General features: G+C 40.6%; 1 long non-coding RNA gene across 9 annotated transcripts in view; it reads left to right on the plus strand.

Annotated features, from left to right (window-relative positions):
• The window catches only part of LOC138147403 (uncharacterized), a 185,472-nt gene that overhangs the window by 112,059 nt on the left and 49,007 nt on the right, over positions 1–24,406 (plus strand). For 8 of the 9 annotated variants that reach the window (XR_011164807.1, XR_011164803.1, XR_011164798.1 and 5 more), the window contains one exon: positions 3,976–4,802. The exons of the other annotated variant lie outside the window; for it this stretch is intronic. This is a non-coding gene — a long non-coding RNA (uncharacterized lncRNA). Of the gene's footprint in view, positions 1–3,975; positions 4,803–24,406 lie in introns of those variants that run through there. 9 annotated transcript variants of the gene reach the window in all.

The following is a 24,406-nucleotide window of genomic DNA, read 5'->3' on the forward strand; positions in this document are numbered from 1 at the left end:
GTGTGTGTGTGTGTGTGTGTGTGTGTGTGTGTGTGTGTGTGTGTGTGTGTGTGTGTGTAGGGGTGTTAAAGATATTGGATTCAATGGGCAGCTAGGGGGCATAGTAAATACTCCAGGTCTGGAGTCAGGAAGACTCCACTTCCTGAGTTCAAATCCAGCCTCAGACACTTACTAGCTGTGTGACCCTGGGCACATCATTTAACTCTTTTACCTCAGTTTCCTCATCCGAAAATGAGCTGGTGAAGGAAATGGCAAACCATTCCAGTATTTCTGCCAAGAAAACCCCAAATGGGGTCACAAAGAGTCAGACATGAATAAAATGACTGAACAACATTGGACCCAATGACCTACAAGATGCCTTCTAGTACAAATTTATGACCATATGATCTATGGATTTGCAGTCAGAGGACCTAGGTTTAAAATCAAGCTTTGATGCTTACTGCTTGTTTTACCTCCAACATGTCATTTAATTCCTCTGGGGCTCAGTTTCCTCATCCATAAAATGGAGATGTTGAATTCTAAGATGATAATAATGATTGGGGGTGGGAGGCAAGAAAAAAAAACAGAAAGAAGTTTGGAGTAATATTTAAAAATACACAGAAGAAAGCAGAAGAAAGTTCAGAAAGGGACACAGATAAGCAGAGTAGTTTTGTTACTATGGTGGTAAATTTGCTAAACATTTGAAGAAACTGGATGTACCAGAATTCCACAGTTTCACCTACAATCCTCAAGTTTGTCAATTTCACAATAAAAAAGAAAACATTTAAATGAAAGATTGAACTAAATTACCTCTAAGGATCCTTCTAGCTCTAAGTTGAGGATGATATAACTTAAAAAAAATTTTTTTTTTGCTTTTTGGAGAGGGGAGGGCAGGGCAATTGGGGTTAAGTGACTTGCCCAAGGTCTCACAGCTAATAAGTGTTAAGTATCTGAGGTCAGATTTTAACTCAGGTCCTCCTGACTCCAGGGCCAGTGCTCTATTCACTGCACCACCTAGCTGCCCTGACAATACAACTTTTAATAAAGAGATCCTCAACCTTGAACAAAAATGAAGCTGAGAGGATAAGGAGGGAGTCAGGTGTTGTCCTTAACCTGGTGACACTCAAGTCTTTGGTCTTCTCCATGCCCCAAACCTTGGGAAGTTCACATCAAAGCCTGGCACATAATATTTTCCCAGAGACACACACCTTTTAGAGTATTGCAAACACAAACACCAGGGAATGCCTGTGATTGCCCATGTCCTCTCCTGTCAAGAGATCTCACATAACTCTCTTTCCTCCTCTCTAGTTCCAGAACCACTTGGGTACACATATGCAGCACTTCACCTTCCCATCCTCCATAACTGCAGTCATAGTATTACCAATGATTTCACTGCATCTGCCTGCTGCCACTGGTCATTCTCTTTCCCCTTGCACATAATACAGGGAGCTCAGATACACAGAATTTTATCTGGAATCCCCATTGGTATGACTGCATGAGGAATGCTACAATGTCTTCTGGCTTTAGGGCTCAATGCAGAGGCACTATGCACCAGCTCCCATGCTGCTGTAGTTCAATATCAATTTCATCAAACATTTACTAAGTGTCTACTATGTACCAGGCACTGTGCTAAGTGCTGTGGATTCAAAAAGAGACAAAAGACAGTCTCTGCCCTCAAGGAGCTTACAATCTAATGGAGGATACAACAGGCAAACATATATACAAAGCAAGCTATATACGGGATAAATAGGAAATCATTAAACAGAAGGAAGACCCTAGAGTTAAGAGAGGTTAGCAAACACTTCCTGTAAAAGATGGGATTTTAGTTGGGATTGAAAGGAAGCCAGGGAAGACAGAAGGTGGAATTGAGGAGGGAGAGCATTCCAGGACTGGAGGAGTAACCAGTGCAAAGTCATGGAGATAGGAGGTAGAGCAACATGTGTGAGAAATATGTGTGAGCTGACCCAAATGACTGAACCACAGAGTGAGTGTGTGGAGGGGAGGAATGTGTAGGATACTAGAAAGTCTCCTGGGATACTCCCTTGCATATGGTACTTACTATCCTATATCCACCATACTACTTATTCTTTCTTGATAATTTATGCTATCCTCTTTTCTGAACTGACTCAATCCTCTAAACTCTTATTTATTTCTTTATTTCTTTATTTATTTATTTATGGCTTTTTGGAGGGGGGAAAGGCAGGAGAGTTGGGGTCAAGTGACTTGCCCAAGGCCACATAGCTAGTAAGTGTTAAGTGTCTGAGGTCGGGTTTGAACTCAGGTCCTCCTGACTCCAGGGCTGGCACTCTATTCACTAGGCCACCTAGCCACCCCTAGACTCTTTCTTCTAAACACTTTTGCCAATGCACATACTTGCTGTCCTCAGGCCTTCCTGAATAGCTTTGAAGATAATTATAAACTATGTGTCTCTACCTCCATAGTCTTAGGAGAATGACTGCCACTGTTCAGTCATTTCAGTTCTGGCCTACTTTTTATGACCCCCTGTGGAGTTTTCTTGCCAAAGATGCTGGAGTAGTTTGCCATTTCCTTCTCCAGCTCACTTTACAGATGAGGAAACGAAGGAAAATGGGGTTAAGTGACTTTCCCAGGGTCACACAGCTTGTAAGTGTCTGAGGCCAAATTTGAACTCAGGTCTTCCTGACTCCAGGTCAGCATTCCTTCCACTGCACCACTTCACTGCTAGAAGGTGGCAAGAACTATCAGAAAGGGGAAAAAAAAAACAAAGGTAAAGAGAAAGACTCCAGGAGTCCTGTGTCTTGAATACTCCCTAAAATTTCTTCTGGTCAAGTCAGACCTCATTCTCCTAATCATGGTCCTCTTTCCTAGGATCTAAGGCTGCTCTTAGCTTCTTCCCCAAGGGAGATGATACATCTCATAACCTGAATAGTAAGCTCTGCTAGCAAGAGTCTGTTTTGAGACAAAGGGATCCTGCTCTGCTGGTGAACAGAAAACTTCAATCTAGTCCATTTGACTCACTGGGGACCATAGTTTTGAAGAAAGGCAATCTTGTCCTATTTATGACAGAAATCCACCTCCTCAAGTGAGCTTATTATGGATCTCTCTAGTACTGGCTGCAGCCAAGTGACTAAACCCAAATAGTGAATGCTATCGAGGAATTCTTTTTTTTTTTTTTTTTTTAAGAAATTGGGGTTAAGTAACTTGCTCAAGGTTACATGGCCAGTAATTTCTGGGTGTGGTGCTGAGTATCTGAGCCCAGATTTGATCCCCAGGTCATCCCGACACTGGAGCCAGTGCCCTTACTCACTGAGCCACCTGGCCACCCCTGAGCAATTCTTTATACTAGTGATCCCCAAATGGGACTGGGGGGCCCTGGGGAGCCATGAAATGACCCCAAAGGGTATATGAACAACAAACTTGAGGGTGGAAAATTTGGCAACATCCCACCATCCTTGCTCTTGTTGAACATTACCACAACTCCCCTTCACCTATTATCTACCTCTCTTTCATCCCACCCCCTTCAATTGCCCCCTGTGGCAAACTCCCAACTTTTCTCTCCTCTTCTTCAATCAGCATTGGCCCCTTGGGCAGTTATCAAGTAATAATGATACAAGTACCCACACTGACTCTTTGGACAGAGGAATTGTGCATAGGCAAAATTCCTCCCTATTACCCCGATGCAGAAGAAACACAGAAGTCTGAAGAGCATAAGATTAAGATCTGGAAGTGGGGCTTAATTAAGGACATCTAGATCCCTCATTTTATGTGAGAGGAATATAAGGGCCAGTGAGGCTGCAGTCAATTCTCAGCTTTCAAGGGGGTAATGTTCCTAGAAAACAGTATGAAAGTTAAAAACACCAATGTTGATACATTGAACCTATAGGAAATGGGGGTTAGGTTCCCAAGGCCACTCAAAACTGCAATCTTTTGCTGGAGATTGCTGAAAATACACTTTTCTGCATACAATTCCTTATAGCAAAACATTAAGTCAGATAACATGCCCTTTTTCCCACACAGTAACCATGAAATAATCGATAAAATGCAGGACACGAGCAGTAACAGCAACATTCTGTGAGGATCAACTATGAATGTCTTAGCTCTTCTCAGCAACACAAAGATCCAAGACAATTCCACAGGACTCATGATGGAAAATGCTATCCACATCCAAGGAAAGAATTGATGGAATCCGAATGCAGATTGAAGCTTATTATTTACACTTTATTTTCTTCCTAGTTTTTTTCTTTTCGACCTTTCTTCTTTCACAGCATGACTAATATGGAAATGTTTTATATGATTGCACATATATAACCTACACCAAATTGCTGTGCATTTTAGGGAGGGAGGAGAGGAAAGAGGCAGCAAAATTTGGAACTCAAAATTTTTTTAAGATGAATGTTAAAAATTGTTGTCATGTGTAATTGAAAAAAAATACAATTAAGATTAAAAAAATAAAATGCAGTACACAAAATAAAATCGGTAACATGTAAAACATTTTTTCTTACTGGTAATTCCCTAGAATTCTGTGACAGTGCTAACCCCAGTAACTACTTTAGAGACCATTAGTATAGAGCACACTCCAACCACATTTAATTTTCGAGCTTAGAATCACATTCATAGAATTCATAGAATCACAGAATGTCAAAGTTGGAAAGAATGTCAAGGGCCATCTAGTTCAACCTAAAACTAAACAAGAATTCCCCCTCTCACTCACCTGACAAGTAGACCTTTAATCCTCAAAAATTAAAGTCTTATTAGCCGTGTAACGTTGGGCAAGTTACTTAACCCCAATTGCCCTCCAAAAGGCAAAAAAAAAAAAGTCTTACATACGGGTAAAAAAAAAACAACTTCACAAGTATAGGATGGGATAGGACTGGTTAGATAGCAATTTTTTCTGAAAAAGATCTGAAGTTATTGTGCTGAAAGAAATAATGAGCAGGTGGATTTCAGAAAAACCTTGAAAGACTTATATCAACTGATGTAAAATGAAATGAGCAGAACCAGGAGAACATTGTACATAGTAAAAGCAACATTGTGCAATGATCAACTATGATTGACTTGGGTCTTCTCAGCAATACAATGATCCAAGACAATTCCAAAAGACTCATGATGAAGTCTATCCACATAGTCTATACACATCCAGAGAAAAAACTGATGGAGTCTGAGTTCAGATTGAAGCACATTATTTTCACTTTATTTTTTGTGTTTTTTTTCCTTTTGTTCTGTTTTCTTTCACAATATGACTAATATGGAAATATGTTTTACATGATTGCATGTATGTAACCTATATTAAATTACTTACTGTATTAGGAAGGCAGAAGGAAGGAAAGGAGAAAATTTGGAACTCAAAATTTTATAAAAAATAAATGTAAAAATTGTCTATATGTTTAATTGAAAAAAATAAAAAACTATAAATAATAAAAAAAAAAGATCTGCCAGTTTGCAATGGATGGCAAGCTCAATATAAATAAAGTGACTGATAGGGCGTCTAAAAAAACGAATCCAATCTTAGGCTGAATTAGAAGTTTCAGGGTCTCCAAGACGGGAGTTAATAGTGCTGATCAGAACACATCTGAAGTATTGTTCTGAGTTCTGGATACCACAGTTTAGAAAGGACATTGATTAGGCAAGGAGCATCCAAAGAAGGACAACCAGAATAGTGAAGGGCCATGAAGTCCTGGCATATGAGAGTCAGTTGAAGGAACTTGTGATATTTATTCTGGAAAAGAGAAAGTCTTCTTGAGAGAGGGACATGATAGCAAACCTAAAGTATCTAGAGGGCCTTAAGATAAATAAGGTTCAGGGGGTGGAGCCAAGATGGCAGAGTAAAAGCAGGAACTTGCTGGAGCTCCCACTCCAGCCACTGCCAATACCTGTAAAAAAAAATGACTCTAAACAAATTTTAGAGCTGAAGAACCCACAAAGTGACAGAGAGAAACAAATCTTCCTCTGAAGGCAGCTTGACAGGCCAACAGAAAGGGTCTATTGCACCAGACTGGGAGCCTAGCACAGTCCCATGTGAGCCATGCTGGTGGGAGGGGGGTAAGAGAAAGAAGAGGGGGAAATTTGTAACTCAAAATCTTGTGGAAATGAATGTTGAAAGCTAAAAATAAATTTTAAAAAGAGAGATAAGTAAGGTTCAGAGCACTGGGATTTTACTTTCTACCCTATATCCCTATCTTCAAACATTTAATTCAACTCATCAAATATTTTATGGTATATGCTATATGCAAGGTATTTTGTTGGGTGTTAGAGATTCAAAGACAAAAATTAAACAATCCCTGCCTTCCAGGAGTTTATAGACTACTGTTTTCTATGAAAACATTGTAGATTCATATTCTATGATGTTTAATCACTCTAGTCTCTATCTCTACATGTAGCTATCTCTGATCACTAAAGAGGCTCCTTGGTAATGAAAATGATGAGTATGGCTAGCTCCTTACTCTTTCCCCCCCTTTTTTCAGTATAGTTCACTTTAAGTGATACAAGAATCTAACAAAATTAACAAAACACCCATGGCTAGGTCCACCCCTTGCAGCAGGAGCCCCCTATGTTACCAAGGAAACTTCTAGAAAATGAAAGACAATCCACTCAGTGTGCTTTTTGGGAAGCCTAGGGGTATGCTATATTAGGCTCCATTCCAGACTACCCAGTGTTTTTCTGTTCTGTTGAGGGATGGATCACATCATTTCCCTAAGGCAAAATCCAAACTCGGAAATGACATCATCCACACCAGGAGAAGCCAAGTGCCTAAGCCTCCTTTTGGCTGAGATTGGAGAGTTGATATATGAAGCTAGGGAGTAAGTGAAGAGCTTTTATGGCTGAAATGTTCCCTTTCTACTAACATCTTTTCCATTAGATGAGTTTTTCATACTCTCCTGGCTCATAGCTAGCTGCTTAGAACAAGGTTAGAGCTTTACTGGAATTCAATTCTGAGAGCTCCCCTTAGGGCTTTAGGGATGATACTTTGGTAGTTGTTCCCACAGGCAATCTCTTTATTCAAAACCAAAGGGCTTGATATATAAGATCCATCAACCAATTCCCACATCAGGCTGTTCTTGTGTTTCCAGCTCTCTGGCTAGGTTTTCGGATAGAATCGTTAGCAATAAAAAGGGTGATTCTACAATCTAGAGCTCACTTAAACCCCATTTTCACAGGAAGAAATGGATCAAATATTAAGTTTACTATAGAAGAAAATTCCAAAGGGAAGTCCCTTAGGCCCCTTGGTCTTATTCTACAAATAATAATAACTGATGCATATAGTGTAAAACACCTTAATACAACATCTAATTTGAGCCTTGTAACAATCCTATGAGGAAAGTAGCACAGATATTATCTCTGATTAACAGATGAAGAAGCAGAAGCTCAGAAAGATTAAATACTTGCCCACGGTCACTGAACTAAATGTCAGAAAGGAGATTTTTATCTCACATTTTGCTGATTCCAAATCCGGAACCTGATCCACAATGCCCTAGTCATTTCTCTCTCTCCTAGCCCTCAGAGGTATACTAACCTAGAGGAAAATAGAAAGGGAGGGAAATTTAAATCTATGTCTATTATGACTCTATACACTTAGGGCATCTAGGTGGTTCAGTGGGTAGGGCACTGGCCCTGGAATCAGGTGGATCTGAGTTCAAATGTGACCACCTTCAAATGTGGCATTTACTATCTGTGTGACCCTGGACAAGTCACTTAACCCTCTTTGCCTCAGCTTCCTCATCTGTCAAGTGAGCTGAAGAAGAAAATGACAAACCACTCCAGTATCTTTGCCAAGAAAACCCCAAATGGGGTCACAGAGTTGGATACAACTGAAACAACACAATAACAAACATATCTATACCTTGCTTGACTTTTCAAACACCTAAAAGCAGCTCATGCTTCTTCAGGTATAGACCTTCCAACATGCTTCCAGGACTAATGAGATAGCTCCCTGAGGGGAGGGAGTCCCAGATTCTTTCACATCCCAAACCCCACACAGTCAAGACCTCAAACTTATTACCCTCAGGGCATTATCTACCTGGAAGACTGTGGAAAGGGCTACAAGACCCAGCTGAATGATATAGCATCAAGGCTGAATGTGAAACAAATTTGATCTAATACTTCTACTTACCTGACTTGCTCCATGGTTCCCCTGGAGGACCTTCCCACCACCAGCAGGAGTGGCAGAAGCAACCACAACAACATGAATGCTTAGTATCTTGGGGGAACCTTTGACAAAGTCAGTAGGCTCTATACATAGACGTTTGTCAAGTATTCAGTTTTCCTTGACGTGCCTTGTGGCTCTGTCTGCAGAGAGAGACTCTGTCACTGAATCACATCCTTCTAGCGCGATGGAATAGGAAATGAAGAATAGCTTGACTGCTTGAATTCACATTCAATCAATCAAACAAGTATTTATTAATTGATATGTTAAGCACCTTACTAGGTACTTGTGATACAAGTACAAAGAATGAAATAATGCCTAGTTTCAATGAGTTTAAATTCAAATGGAGAATACAAGTACATATAAAGATATTAAGCATAAATATAAAGCATATATGTAAATATGTAAAGTATATGTAAACCAAGCATGTAAACAAAACATCATATACACACATGTATATGTACACAAACACAATGTATACATAGATGCATGTGAATACATAGGTATATGTGTGTGCATGTATGCATGCATGATATAGAAGTACTTGAATCCCCAGTGTCTAGCTCCATGTACTTGGAACATTTTAGGTGCATTCACAAAAACTTGTTAATTTGTTGACTAATACCCAACTCTTCTGACAAGCCTATATCACCAGGATGAGATCCTCCCAGAACTGCTCTGAGTACTCATAAATTTTTGGAAAATCTCACAATTTAGTTTTAGTTGTTTTTTCTTCTGCCATGAGGAAAAGGTGCCAGGCATCATCGTTACATTTATCTAAAACGACCTACTTAAAATGGTTCCCACACTGTTATTCTATGACATTAGCTAAGCAGAGGCAAATAAGCTGGAAAACATTTGAAAGGACATAAGAGAAATTTGACCAAGCAGAGAGAAAGAAGGAGAGACAGAGACAGAGACAGGGACAAGCACAGAGACCAGGACAGAAAGAGAGAATCAAAGAAAGAGACAGAGAGAAGAGACATGATGAAAGAAGCACTGGGAAGAGTTCAGAGAACAACCAATTTGGAATTCAGGTAGACAAAGAGAATGAAGATTTGACCCGGAAGTCTGGGAAGAATCCAGGACAAAACATGGAGAGGAGACCATGGACCAGTTAACCCTGGGGCTCTTACCCTCAAGTCCAAGAACTTTAAAAAAATTTTGACAAAAATATAATTTGTTTCTTTTATAATTATATATGTTTTATGCATTTAAAATATTGTTTTGAGGGGTCTACAGGATTCCTTAGACTGACAAAGATGCAAAGATGTCCATGACACAAAGTTAAGAATTCCTGGTGTGTTAGCCTGTGTGGAAAATCCAGGTTGGAACTCTTAAGAACAAGATTAATTCAGGAAGCTAGATTAAGTAATAAGAATGGGTTCAAGGGGTGGCCAGGTGGCTCAGTGAGTAAGAGCACCGGCTCCCGTGTCCAGATGACCTGGGGATTTAATCCAGGCTCAGATACTTAGCACCACACCCAGAAATAACTGGCGATGTAACCTTGAGCAAGTTACTTAACCCCAATTGCTTAAAAAAAAATTATATTGATAATAATTAGAATCTGGGCAGCTAGGTGGTGCAGTGAATAGAGCACTGGCCCTGGAGTCAGGAGGACCTGAGTTCAAATCTGGTCTCAGACACTTAACACAAAAACTAGCTGTGTGACCTTGGGCAAGTCACTTAACCCCAACTGCCCTTCAAAAAACAAAAGAAAAAAAAGAATGGGTTCACAATTTACCTATTTTAATATAATCTATGCTATAGTAAAATCATTTTTGTACTTCATCCAGTTGACTGAACTTGTTATAATGCTCAAGATTTGCCTTGGAAGGCAGGAATGAGGGACTGGAGAGAAGTAAGAGGGGTTGTCATAGAACTCCAGGAAGCCTCTTGTTTTGGGGATGCCTTGTACCTCCATTGTACCTCAGTCCCTCCCCACCCTCACCATTATCCACATCACATTTTTCTTATGTAATTAGTTTTAAGGGTGGCATACCAGATAGTACACCAGGTCTAGAGTCAGGAAGATCTGAGTTCAAATCTGACCTCAGACACTTACAAGCTGTGTGATCCTGGGCAAGTCACTTAACCCTGTTTGCCTAGTTCTTCATCTGTAAAATGAGCTGGAGAAGGAAATGAATCCAGTATCTTTATCAGGAAAACCCCAAATGGGGTCACAAAGAGTCAGACACCAATGAACAACAACAACAATATTTTCATTAGTTCCTGAATCTCATTGTTTCTGAGGTCAGGAATACTTTTTTTTTTGGTATGAAATAAAAGAAGGACATTTCAAGGTTCCCTTCAAGTCCTAACTCAGGTACCACTTCCTATATTTATCTTTCCTGAGTTCCCCTTCCTCTTCTCTGACTTCCCAACTGAACTGTTAATGTTCTTTTTATTCATTGGGGTGTGTGTGTGTGTGTGTGTGTATGCATATACGTATATGTATATATGTATATTTGTATTTATTTGTCTGTGAACACAAGCTACTTCCCTCCCTACCTCCTTGTCATTGGGCAGAGAATGTAAGTTCCTTGAGGGCAGGGATGGTTTCATTTTTGTCTCTATCATCAGTACCCAGCACAATACCACTCTTACAGGAAGGCTTAACAAATGCCTGTTGTGTGGGTGAATGAATAGAATACACCATCCCAGAAACTCAAAATTTAAAAACATATGCTGTTTCTGGTAGGCAGCTCATTTTGGCTCAGACTCAGCTGTTACAAATGTTGCCAGGCACACAGATACACAAATGCGTGCCTAAACTCAACAGCTTTGCACGTGCAGTTTAGCAAGGCATAGATCCCCACATGGCTGTGGGCATAGATTCAACTGCATCCCAGGAACATGCCCAGAAAATGGAGCTCAGTTTTAGAGCACATATATGTATAACCACACGTACACACAAGCACAATAAAATAAAATAAATAGAATGAGGAGCCAGAAAGATCAAATTACTTTCCTATGAGCAGATGATCATTTTTTAAAAGAGGAAAAGCCAAGAATTTGAATCCAAACTGCGGTAGGTGAGGAAAGAAGAGAAAAGGATTGGAAAGAAGAAGAGAGAAGGGTGAGCAAAGGGAGCCAATGCTTTTATTAGCATGATTTTTTTAAGCTCCAAGTCAGGAGTGCTCATTACTGATGGCTCTCAGCGTTTCCCTAATTATGCAGTCCCTGCGTTCTTTGAGGGCTTCCAGACCCGGCACAATCCTGCAGTCACATTAAACTTGTTATTTGACAACTGAGAAGATAGTGTTGGGAGTTTAGAGAAGGGAATGGGCAGAGGGGGTGAAAGCTTTTTGAGGCATTCTGGGCTTGAAAAACAGTTAAGAAAAAATCTAGAAAGAAAAAAACCCCATAACTCCTTCATTAATTAGAACTTTCACCTCTCTTCTCTCCCATTCTTCCACTCTACTCTTCTGTCTCAGGCCAATGAAAAAAAGGACAAGGATGGGGGTGGAGAAAGGAATTATTATTTTCTTTGTCTCTGACCTGTGTTCTTCAAAGGCAAGTGATTTTTAATTAGTGGGGAGGTGAGGATGGAAAATATAAAGCAACCTCTGGGCAAAGGTGGGAGGGGGAACTTCCAACACTATCCCACTCCCACACTGAAAAGAAGGATAGTATAGAATAGCTAGTATTTACATAGCATTTTAAGACTGGCAAAGCAAGCCAATCCTTAGAATCACTCTCTGGGGTAGGTGCTATCATTATGCCTATTTTACAGATGGGGGAAACTGAAGACACTGTAGCCTCAAGGCCATATGGGGCCCTCTAGGTCCTCAAGTGGGGCCCTCTAGGTCCTCAAATGCAGCCCTTTGACAAAATTTGGATTAGGATCAAGGCCTGAACTTGAGGACCCATGTGGCTTCAAGGAGACAGGTTCCCCACCCCTGGACTTGCCCAATAAGAATTTGAGACCAGATTGGAACTAAGTAGTCTTTCCAACTTCATGTTCTATCCATTGTACTACCAAGGAATACCAGGTTTGGCTATGAAAGTGTCCGTCTAGAAAGGGGCCAGAGTTTTATCAGAACTCTGACAAACCATAATGTTGAGAGAATGAGATATGCCAGATAGTGATTTTTTTTAATGTACTGAATTCATCAGAAATGGGTATTTTTGTTTGTTTCGATTCTCGCTGCTGAAAACTTTTCTAACATTAAGTGTATTTATGTACTTACATTCATTCTTCCATGAATTCAGCAAATATTTAGTAAGTCCCTATTATATAAGCACTTAAGTCCCTATATTAGATGAGGGGAGGGGTACAGATGAGGTAGAGTGGTAACAAGAAATAATCATAGTAAATTTTAAAAACTGGCATTTATAGCACCTTGAGATTTGCCAAAGCCCTTTATATGTTATCTCATTTGATCTTCCCCAAGAACCTAGCAAGGCAGAGGCTATTGTTATCCCCATTTTAAAGATGAAGAGATTGAGACTGAGGTTGTGACTTCCTAGGTCATAAATTTCTGAGGCAGGATTTAAATCTAGACCTTCCTGATTCCAGTCTATGTCCCTCCCTGTCCTCATGGAGCTCAAGTCTAGTTAAGTACCATTATTTATGTTGCTTTCCTTCAGTTTTTTAGTTCTTTTTTTTTTTTAAGAAAGTTGTGATAAAACAGTAAAAGCACACCGTTAAATTTGGTGTATTCCATTCTGGGTTCATTGTTTTTCTTTGTTATGGGTCTTTTTCCAGAAATGACTGGGAGACAAAAAGCATCCATAAAATATTTTTTTAAATGTAATGATGAGGACATGGTTGTAGCAGAATGTTTATAGACTAGGCATATTCTACTTGAGAGTGCCTGGACCAAAGCAGTTTCACAATAATGACATAATTTTCCTGCTCAAAGACTCCCTTCTGCTTAAAAGATAAAAAAAAAAACTCATTAATCTGGTTTTAAAAAAAAGGGCATCCACAATCTGACTCTAACTCACCTGTTCAGCCTTACTTTACGATTCTGGGCTTCTACTCATTGAGTAACAGTGGACACAGAGCTGAACTTGGCTGGAGGGGCCAAAGGACCTGAGTTCAAATCCCATCTCTGATACTTATGACCTATGACTTAGGCAAGGCATCCTTGCTAGGCCTAAGTTTCCTTATGTTGGGATAAACTGACTTCTGAGGTTCCTTCCAGGTCTCAGATCTGTGATTTTATAAAGATTTTACTTACCAACCAAACGGTACCATTAGCTTCTTTTCTTTTTTTGGCAAGGCAATTGGGGTTAAATGACTTGCTCAGGGTCGCACAGCTAATAAGTGTCAAATGTCTAAATCTGGATTTGAACTCAGGTCCTCCTGACTCCAGGGCCAGTGCTCTATTCACTTCATCCATCACCCAGTTGACCCCATTTATAAGCTCACCTCGACCTCTTTCACCCTCAAGCATCTGTGATGGCTGTTCCTCACTCCTGGAACCAATTAATCAACAAGCATTTATTAAATACCTACTTTGAGCCAGGGTAGGCCCTAGGGATACAAAGACAAAGCCTCGTACAGACTTCTTCCACATTAATAATAATTATTATTCTCTTCCTTCAAAACTCATCTTAGTTGCTAACCCCTTCATGAAGACTTCTTTGATGTCCCTCCTAGATGTGATCCCTTCCTCCCCAATCTCTTATTCCTCTCCAAGGTTAACTTAGACAGTCAGTCACTCAGTCAGTCAACAAGCATTCATTAAGCTTTCACTGGGGGAAGTTAGATGTTGAAGTGAATGTAGTGCCAGGCCTAGATTCAGGGAGACTCTTCTTAGTGGGTTCAAATTTGCCCTCAGACACTTACTAGCTGTGTGACCCTGGCCAAGTCCCTTAGAGATAGAAGGGATGGACCTTAGCTCAATCAGTCAACTAATCAATCAACAAGCATGTATTAAATACTTAACTGTATATCAGGCTGAGTCTAACCAACAAAAAACAGATCAAAATATGAGGTGTTTGGTGGGGAATCACTAGTAGCAGGGAGGAGAAAAGGCCTTCTTCAAAAGGTAGCAGTTGAGCTGAGCCCTTCAGGAAACTGGGAATTCTAAGTGATGGAGGTCAGGAAGAGAACATTCCACGCATGAAAGACAAACATCACAAAGACACGTTAGCCTTAGTTTCCTCATCTGTAAAATGACCTGGAGAAGGAAATGGCAAACCACTCCAATATCTCTGCCGAGAAAACCCCAAATGGGATCATGAGGGACTGAAACAACTGAATAATGGGCCAAGCTAAGAACTGCAGACACAAAGAAAGGTAAAAACACTCACTGCCCTCAGGGAGCTTACACTCCAGTGGTGGTGACAACATGCAAAAAAATTATACATGCAGGATAATACATGGAAAGCAACACATCTGCAAAAATCCTCTCCTCCAACGCTACGGTCCAGTCATATCAGTCTACTTGTCCCTCCCATCCAATCCGCCATTTGCCTTTTTCCTTCTTCGGGTCTTTGTGATGGTTTTCCCACCAAATACCTCATATTTGATCTGTATGTGTTTTATATCTACCTCTTATATTTGTGTTACCCCCCTCTATAGAATGCAATCTTCTTGAGGGCAGATTTGTTTGTTTGTTAGCCTTAGCTTTTGGAATAGTGCCTGGTATACAGTTAAGTGTTTAATAAATGCTTGTTGATTGATGAGCTGATTGATTGAGCTAAGCTCCCTTCCATCTCTAAAATCCTATAATCCAATGAAATGAATAATATTGAAATGGCTCAGTGCTTTGGCGTCTTGGAAATTTTCCCAGCCTGCCTTGTGACAGTCATCATAACTAAACAACTCATAGCAAACCCAATATGGTGTGCCTAGAGGCCAGTTATTGCAACTTGCTGACATACTTTGTACATACACACATGCTCACAGAGATGTTCAACATTCACCATTCCTTGCATCTAGAAATAATTTTATTGCACAACTTTAGGGTAGGTAATATGCCTATTACTGTGAAGAAACAACAGGGCACTTTCATGCATTTGCCTATAATTCAAAGCCAGAAGGCGGCTTGTCTTTGATAATGCTTATTAGATTTTGCAGTTCATGTTAACTAAAAACCAGGCTACCTTTTTTCTGGGTCATTTTTCAGCTCCTTAGTTTCATTCTGTGCTTTTCCCCCTCCCACTCACTAGGCCAAGATTTCTGGCCCTAGGTTTCAAGCACAACAGGAAAAGGAATATAGTTTTGTTTTATTATTAATTTAAGAACTTCAGGGTTTTTTTTAAAGTGAATTAACAGTAATATCCATGTAAAATTTGGGTCTTCATACTCCACTGCCTTTTAAAAAAATATTTTGACCAAAATTGGAGCCTAAACAGAAGAACCGTATCGGTTCTAGGCTGGGTGTTGTCAGTGTGTGGGTGGGTAGAGGTGACTCACCCCAGACAGCAGCCGCCACAACTATCAGACAGGGTGAACAGCCAGACTTCACATGCCAGGAGGAAGGAGGAGGAGGAGGAGGAGGAGGAAGAGGAGGCACAGCACAGAAAAACAGCCTTGTGCTTAGAGGCCAGTTTGCAGGGCTGAATGCCTCTCCAGGTGTGACCAAGAGCTCATTCCCTCTTCTTGCCAACCATAAGTCTATAAATTATTCCAAGAACAGCTCACTCATAGCCCAGTATCCCTTCACAGTGTTCCAAATGGGCAGAAACCACCCCAAAAAGGCAAAGGCTGAAGAAGATGGGGGAGGGGAGAAAACCTTTTCCTCTAAAAGATGCAGTAAATCTAGGGACTGGCTATTCATTTTCATCCTACTCATCATTTGTTATTTTCTCAGTGTTATAGAATGAAAGACTTAAAGCTGGGAAGGACAGAGGTCACCTAGACCAACTCCCCATTTTACAGATAAGAAAACTGAGGTCTACAGAGCGGTTTGCCCCAGGTCACACAGGTAGTAAACTGGATTAAAATCTAAACTCTCTAATGCCAAATCCAGCACTCTATACTGCCCTTTGCTTCATTGATTCCTCTGGTCTATAAAATGTCATGTTTTATAAATGAGCATAGAAACCCAATGCAGGTCAAGGTATTTGGAGTTAGGAAAACCTGAGTTTGAATCTTGTCTCATACATTTACTAACTATGTCATTTTGGGTAAGTCATTTATATTTCAGCCCTTGTTTGCTCAAAACAGAGATGGTCCTAGGGTAAGTTATTATTCTGCTATTTTTTTTTCATATTGACTGTTTTGTGGAATCACTCGAGTGAATGAAATAACTGCTTTTTCTGTAACTCTATTGGGATATAAGTTCAGTTTCTGTTGCTGTTGTTCAATCATTTCAGTCTTGTCTGATTTTCCTGACACCATCTGGGGTTTTCTTGGCAAAGAGACTGGAATAGTTCACCATTTTCTTCTCTAGCTCATTTGACAGATTAGGAAATAAACTGAGGCAAACAGTTTACAAACAGATTAAGTGACTTGCCCAGGGCCACACAGCTAGTAAGTGTCTTCAGCCAGATTTGAACTTGGGGAGATGAGTCTTGCTGACTCCAGGCCTGGCGCTCTGTGCACTATGGAGCCACCTAGCTGTCCCTCATACTCTGTAGGCCCCCAGAAATCATCTATGGGACAGCTCTAGCAGCTGTCAGGGTGATGAGGGTGGCATGTACCTTATCTTCTTCCCTGAAGATTTTTATTTCTTCTTCTAGTTTTCTACAGTTTAAAAGTTTTTTTGATTCCATATAACTTGAAGATTATGGATATTTTGTTTGATGATGTTTATCAAAAACCTTGATCTCCATGAAACCATCCATCTCAAAATCTAAAACAACCTCACAATTGGCCATTTGCACAGTGTTTGTGTGTTTGCATTGTGGGTTGAGTACATGTCAACGTTGCCCACGCCAGGCCTTTTGATTCTGTTCTTGTGTCTTAGTCATTTCATAGGCTCCATATGGGGGAAAACCACTTTCAGTTATATTCAGCAAATCTAATCACATTTCCTTATTGTCAGCCTTTACCATGGCTCAGTGAAATGGTATTTGTCTATGCCAAAAGTATTTCTGCAAGCCCATAACCTGTTTACCATGTGCTCTGAGAATCTACACTAGCCCTCCCCCCTGGACTGCATTTCATCTTCACCTTTGCCTCCTGGCTTCTTTCCAGCTCAAATTTCCCCCTCTGTAAGGGGTCTTTCCTGATTCCCCATTCCCCACAGTGTCTTCCATTTGCATCGCATATAGCTTGTATGTACATGGCTATTTGCATATTAGAAAGAATATGAGTTCTTTGAGGGCAAGGACAGTGTGTCTTTCTCTGTATCCCCTACTTGGATGATGGAGTCTAATGTTTGAGGAGCAGAAGACAGGCCAGCAGGTGGCACAGTGGATAGAGCTCTGGGCCTGGAGTCACGAAGACCTGAATTCAAATCTGGCCTTAGACACTTACTAGCTGCATGATCCTGGGCAAGTCACTTACCCCTATTTGCCTTAGTTTCCTCATCTGTAAAATAAGCTAGAGAAGGAAATTTCAAACCTCTCCAGTGTCTTTGCCAAGAAAACCCCAAATAGCATCATGGAGAACTGGATAAAACTGAACAACAATATACATGATGATGCTACTAGAATGTTAGCTCCATGAGCCGTTGGCCTTATTAATTTAGAAAAGGCCAAGGTCGCCCACTGCATCCTGGCCCATCAGCAATCATCCTGACCTTTCTCTTGCCACTGGCCTTTGATGGCTTTGGAGGAGAGAGTAAGGCTGACAGATCTGGCTCACTTAAAACCAGTTCAGACGTGAGTCAAGACATCACCCTCATGATGTCGTTGGTCTTCTGAGAATGAAACAAGAATAGCAACAATACTGATGGGAATTCCCCATAGGATGAATTCAGTCACAGTAATCAGTATTGATTATGAAGACGACAGAAATTGTTAAAACGTCTACCCTACAATCCCAATCAGCAGCCCCATAAAGACGTAAACTCACTTTTCCCATTTGTAAATATCTCATACCCACCAATATCACAAGGAAATTCTAATGATAAGTGAAGCAAAAGTCTTCTTTGTACCTAAAGCTTCTTGTGAGGAAGACACAATATGAAAGTTCTTGCTGTTTAGTTGTTTCCAGTCATGTCTAACTCTTCATGACCCCCTCCGTAGTTTTCTTGGCAAGAATAGTGGAGTGGTTTACCATTTCCTTTTCCAGCTCATTTGACAAATGAGGAAACTGAGGCAAACAGGGTTAAGGGACTTGTCCAGAGTCACACAGCTGGTGAGTGTCTGAGGTGGCATTTGAACTCAGGTCTTCCTGACTCCAAGACACCAATGTTAAGAGATAGTAGGTACTAACAACTTAAGGAAGAGCACAAAACATTGTGTGCAAACAGGGAATAACCCACTCCCTTGGAAGAATGGTAAGGATTCTAAGAGACTGAAGTGAGAAAGAATGGCATTTCAGACATGGGATACAACCCAGGCAAGGGTAGTGGGTAGAATGTGGCATGTTTTATGGGAAGTCCAGTTTAACTGCAACAAAGTATGTGAAATAGAGTAGTCCAGAATAATATTTGAAAGGTAGATGGGCACTGTATTATGGAGGCCTTAAATGGCAGTCTGGGGAGTTTATATTTTATCTGCCCACACATACATCTCTGCCCCTAAACACCATTTTGGGGCTGGGATAGAAATAAGCCACCAGCAGTTCCTCCTCAGATCAGGACTTGTGCTTTGTAGACTATAAAGAAAGGGCTTTGTAAATGGAACATCATCATCTCTGTTACAATAGTCTCAACATTAGATATTTTCTCTAGGGCATGGGCCCAAAAGATAGCATCAACAGGGCCTGAATTCCTCAAGTGCTCCAGCCCCTCCCCTTCTTGCCCCGCTTCCTTCTTCATCCTTCTGAAAAGTTATAATCTCATGTTAACCTCTCTGTCTTTTTTTTTTTTTGGAGGCAGGCAAAGGATGGAGGTGGAAGAATTGTGTCTGGATATTTAAGTTTCCTTCTCTCTCCCCTTTTAAAATTTTTCTGCCTGGGAGGCTTTGATGTTAATTGTCTCTAAGGCTGGAGCCTTCTTGGCTGATTAAGTCAGAGGTCCTCCCTAGTTTTGTTGACCCATGAATGGAACCTCTCCAGTGCTCACTGGAGTGGGGATCCTTGCTCCACCTCCCTCACCACCCCCACCCCCACCTCCGGGCCTCCACCCCAAAATGGCCTGATGGATTAATCCTACTATTTAAACAAAAGTGGAATGGGAGGTTAAAATGAAGGGATGCTGGGAATAGGGTGGAGATGCTAGAGGGGCCGCAGGAGGAGGGAGGGAATCCTAGAATGTCCAAGTCAGAAAGTACCCTTAGAGATCAGCTAGTTCAATGCCTTCATTTTAGAGATGAGACATGGGTCCAGAGCCATGAAATCACTTTGCCAAGTTCACATAGAAAGCCAGTTAATGTCAGAGTTAGGATTAAAACTAATTTTCTTGGTACTTTGTCCAATAGGTGTTGCACTATACCCTAGGTACATTCTCAGAAGAAAGTCTTTAAATGAGAGGTAGTGTCCTAGTAGACAGAGTGACTGATGTAGTGTCAGAAGGACCTGGGTTCGAATCTGGCTTCAGATATTTACTGGGTACATGACCCTAGACATGTATAGTTTCACTAGGCTTCAGTTTATTCATCAGTAAAATGGAGATAGTAATAGTAATAGTAAATACTTCACAGAGTTATCAAGAGGTTCAAACATAACAGTCATAAATCATAATAATTATAATCAGGTTTAAGGTTTGTAAAGCACTTTACATGTTGACTCATTTGATCCTCATGATAACCTTATGAGGTAGGTGCTATTATTATCCCCATTTTATAAATAGGAAAGCTGAGGCACAGACAGGTTAAGTAGTTTGCCCAGGGTAATAGAGCTAGTAAGTGTCTGAGGCAGGATTCACATTCAAGTCTTCCCAACTTCAAATCCTGCAGCCTATCATCTCTCTGTCTCTGTCTCTCTCTGTCTCTCTCTGTGTCTGTCTCCTCTCTGTCTCTGTCTGTCTCTGTTTCTGTCTCTCTCATCTCCTCTCTCTCTCTCCTCTCTCTTCTCTCTTCTCTCTTCTCTCTTCTCTCTCTCTCTCTCTCTCTCTCTCTCTCTCTCTCTCTCTCTCTCTCTCTCTCTCTCTCTCTCTCTCTCTCTCTCCCTCCCTCTCTTTCCCTTCCTCTCCTTCTCTCCTTCCCCCTCTCTCTCATATATATACACATGTATATATGTATATATAAGCTATTATAAAATTTCCCATTGTTCTTGATTGAAACAATTCAGTCATTTGAGCAGACCAACCACACACAGAAAGTAAATTAGAACCATGCATTTTTCTTTTTTTGCTGTTCGAAAGTCCCAAACACAGTTTAATGAAATTGAGAAAGCCATCCTGTTCATTTTTTCACCTATCCCTTTTCTGTCATCTAAACTTTTAACCTTCTTAAATTCATGGGTTATCTAGCCCTTGCTTTATAGAAACTGGGATCAAGTATTCCTGCCCCCTCTTTACATGTGTGTATATATATATATAAACAAGGCTACTTCTCCATCCACTTGTATTGGAGTACAAAGCAGAGCTGACCCTAGGCTAATTTTGGAGAGAAAAATGTGTTTTCTCTGCTCCCACCTGGGGCAGAGTATCCTCCCACTCCCACCCTTTCCCGTACCAATCTCATACCTAGGGGTCCTTCTTCTTTCTCTACCAGTTTCCTCCCCTGCCACTCTCCCAAGTCTACTCCTCTTTCTGACTTCCTTATTTCTGTAAGTAATACTTCCATTCACCCAGTCTCTCATTTTGGAAACTTCAATGTAATTTATTTTACTTTCTGCATTTCCTCAGCATTCATTCCAGACATCAGATACTCACTAAGTTCCTATCTGCAAGTCACCGTATAAGACAGTGTATAGTACACTGTGGATACAAAAGCAATCTAACAGTAGGGATAAAACCAGAAAAAGCACTGGCTTTCAAATCCCACTTCTAACACTTGGGTAAGTCACTTAATCTCTATTAGCCTCAGTTTCCTCATCTGTAAAATGCGGTGGTCCCTTCTAATTTCTACCTATCATCCTATGATCCCACACACAAAAACTCCAAGCTAGAGTGTGGTTAGAACAAAGGAGAGCTACAGACAGAGAGCTTAGGAATCTTTGAGGGGAGAGAGAATCCTTTCAACTGGAGGGAATCATGGAAAGCTTCATGGAGGAGGTGGCCTCTAAACTGAACCTTGAAGGAAAATTATTTCAACAGACAGAGATGAAGAGAGAGTACATTCCGGCATGGAGGGGAAGGTTATGGACATGAAGAGAGGCAAGAGGGTGCATGACAGACTGGGGAGATGGCCAGTCATGTAGTTTGGCTAGGAGAATGTGAAGGAGAGTCATGTCCCATTCATCCAGCTCTGCCTCTCACTGAGGGCAGAGATCTTGTCTAAATGAAACACCTAGCACGCTGTTCTCCATGCAGTAGATACTTAATGATGTTGAATTGGATTTTGTGGCCATGTGACATGGTGTAGAGGGTGCTGAATTTAGCATGAGGAAGACTTGTTCAAACTAGTTGCTTTGGGCACTTTTGAACTGCATTACCCTGGATAAGTCACTTCACCACTCTGAGCCTCAGTTTCCCCATCTGTAACATAAGGGGGTTAGACTTGAAGACCTCTAAGAACCTTTCTAATTCTAAATCTATGATCCCATAAATTACTATCTAACATTGATATTACTAGGGAAAACATCTACCTCCAAACCTTAGAGATAGAATGATGGTGGAGCTGACAGCAGAAATCGAAAACCACCTCAGATACAGATACTATAAGGTATCAGATGAAAAGTCTATATAAGTCAGCCTTTAGGAATATACCCCTTCCAAATCCTCTCTACACTTAGTAGACACTGCCCCCACGCCATTTTCTTGAATTCTCCTAGAATAGGATCATCCTAAGCAAAGCAGCCCTGGAGAAATCTCATGCTACCTGACTAGCCAACATTCAGGTATCTTATGATACCTGAATTTCTGGGGTCAGCCAGCCATCTCTTTAGTCTCTCTACCTTGAAAAATGCAGAAATTGTCAAAGGGTTTTGAATATACAGAAAGCTCTTTGAAGTTACTGAAGCTGGATCTCTTGAGCCATCATTAAATCTCAATGAACACAGACCTCCAGACACCCAAGGATAATAGACTAAATTGGGAATTCAGACACATTGGACTTTGGGTTGATTTATATGGGGAGAGGTATCAAACCTTTTTGACTCAGATTCAAAGGACCATGGGGGTAAAGTCAGCAGCAGGAAATGCATAATTTCCCAGAGAAGACGTGGGTAATTTTCCAGTTGCTCATTTTCTCTGGCTCTAAAGAAGCACCCTTGGCATTGAGATTCTAGACTTCAGGCTTGATTTCTCAATTGTTCTGCCTGACTTTCCTGAAACGGTGTTAGAATGGTGGGTGGCCAGATAGTCCTGGAGTGGAACCAGGAACTCTTGCAGAAAAGAAAGAAAATTTAAGAGGGGAAGAAAGGGGAAAAATAACTTTTCTTTTTGAGATCACTGGGTCCTGTGCCATGGTGGCTCCCTGACAAAAGTTAATCTAAACATAACCACCTGGTTATTGGTAATATATGACTTCCAATGACTATGAGTTATGAGCTAAGGAGGGCACAGGGGAAAGGGATAGTCAAGGCCAAGGGTAGAAATTTGGTGGCTCCTACTATATTTATAAGAGCTCGTCTTATTGTTTAAGATCTTGTCTATGTTTCATCAAAGAAGTCCAGTTAACTAGCTAGAGAACCCCCTCCTTTAGATTGTCTTTCTACTGTGTGCCTATTTACAGATATGTATGACCTGCCTCACTCATAGTGCACATCTGAGAAAGAGTTGTAAGCAGGAAAGCAATCATTTAGGAAGGTATGTTGGGTGACTGGGCAAGAAGGGAACTCAAACCTGTTAGTGTTTCTCTGTGAGGCACCAACAGTTGCCCAAATATGACTATAAGTCTGGCTTTCAGTGGGATGATTTAAAATCACAGTCAGTTCCTACATGCTCATTCATTCATTAATTAATTCAGCAAATAATTACCAAACACATATTATGTGGAAGGCACTGTTCTGAGTACCTTGAGGGATCTGAAGATTCCCTACTGTCCCTGCCTTCTAGGATTTTACAATTATTTAAGGAAGCCAAGATATGCCCAAATTCCTATGATAGATGGCAGCAACAGTGCAGAAGGTAAGTGGAATATGGATGGAATTTTAGACTAGAAATTAGGAAGACCTAGATTCAAATCCTGCATCAGACACTTAATAGCTCCTTAACTCTGTATAAGTAACTTAATCTGTCTGAGCCTCAGTTTCCTCATATGTAAAAGTGGAAATAATAATAACACCTACCTACCTGCAAAGTTGTTTTGAGTAGCAGATGAGATAAAGTCTGTAAAGCACTATTGGAAGATGTGGTTTTAGATTTCAGGCCTATTTTTTTCAGTTAGTTAATCCTTCTTGATATAGTTTTGGAATAGTGGCCAGTTATTCTTAGTAGGGGAAAAGGGGAAGACAGGGAGTCAGGAACTCCTGTGGCTGGTGTAAGGGAATGCAAGAGAGAAAAAATAGAAAAGTACAAATGCCAGATCTTCCTTCTTTCTTTCTTTCTTTCTTTCTTTCTTTCTTTCTTTCTTTCTTTCTTTCTTTCTTTCTTTCTTTCTTTCTTTCTTTCTTCTTCTTCTTCTTCTTCTTCTTCTTCTTCCTCTTCTTCTTCTCCTTCTTCTCCTCTTCTTCTCCTCCTCCTCCTCTTCCTCCTCTTCTTCCTCCTCTTCCTTCTTCTCCTCCTCTTCCTTCTCTTCTTCTTCTCCTCTTCCTTCTCCTCCTTTTCTTCTTCACTATAAAGAAGAATTCATATGAACTACTATATCCAGAGGACGCTGGTAGCATACTGAATAGAGCAATAGGCCTGGAATATGGAAGACCTGAGTTCAAATCTAGTCTCAGACTTCTACTAGCTATGTGACTCTGGCCAAATTACTGAACCTTTTATTTGTCTCAGTTTCCGCAATTGAAAAATGGAAATAATCATAATACCTACTATTTCAATGTTGTTTTGAGGGTCAACTGAGATATTTATAAAAGCACTTAGGATACTGCCTAGTCCATAGTAGGTGTTATATAAATGTGTATTCCCTTCCCCTATACCCATAAAACACCCATTCTAGATGAGGGGAGGGGAAGAGGAAGGGAGAAAGAGAGGAATAGAGGAGAGAGAGGGGGAGAGAGACAGACACAGAGAGAACAAATCATGGTTTATAGAGGAGCAAAAGATTTAAATATGTGTATGACAGGAGGTAAGAGAAAATTTG

The sequence above is a fragment of the Petaurus breviceps genome, unplaced genomic scaffold, assembly GCF_028583685.1.
Source record: "Petaurus breviceps papuanus isolate PSGF00001 unplaced genomic scaffold, PetGlider_PUasm1.0 90792, whole genome shotgun sequence".
Taxonomy (NCBI): Eukaryota; Metazoa; Chordata; class Mammalia; order Diprotodontia; family Petauridae; genus Petaurus; species Petaurus breviceps.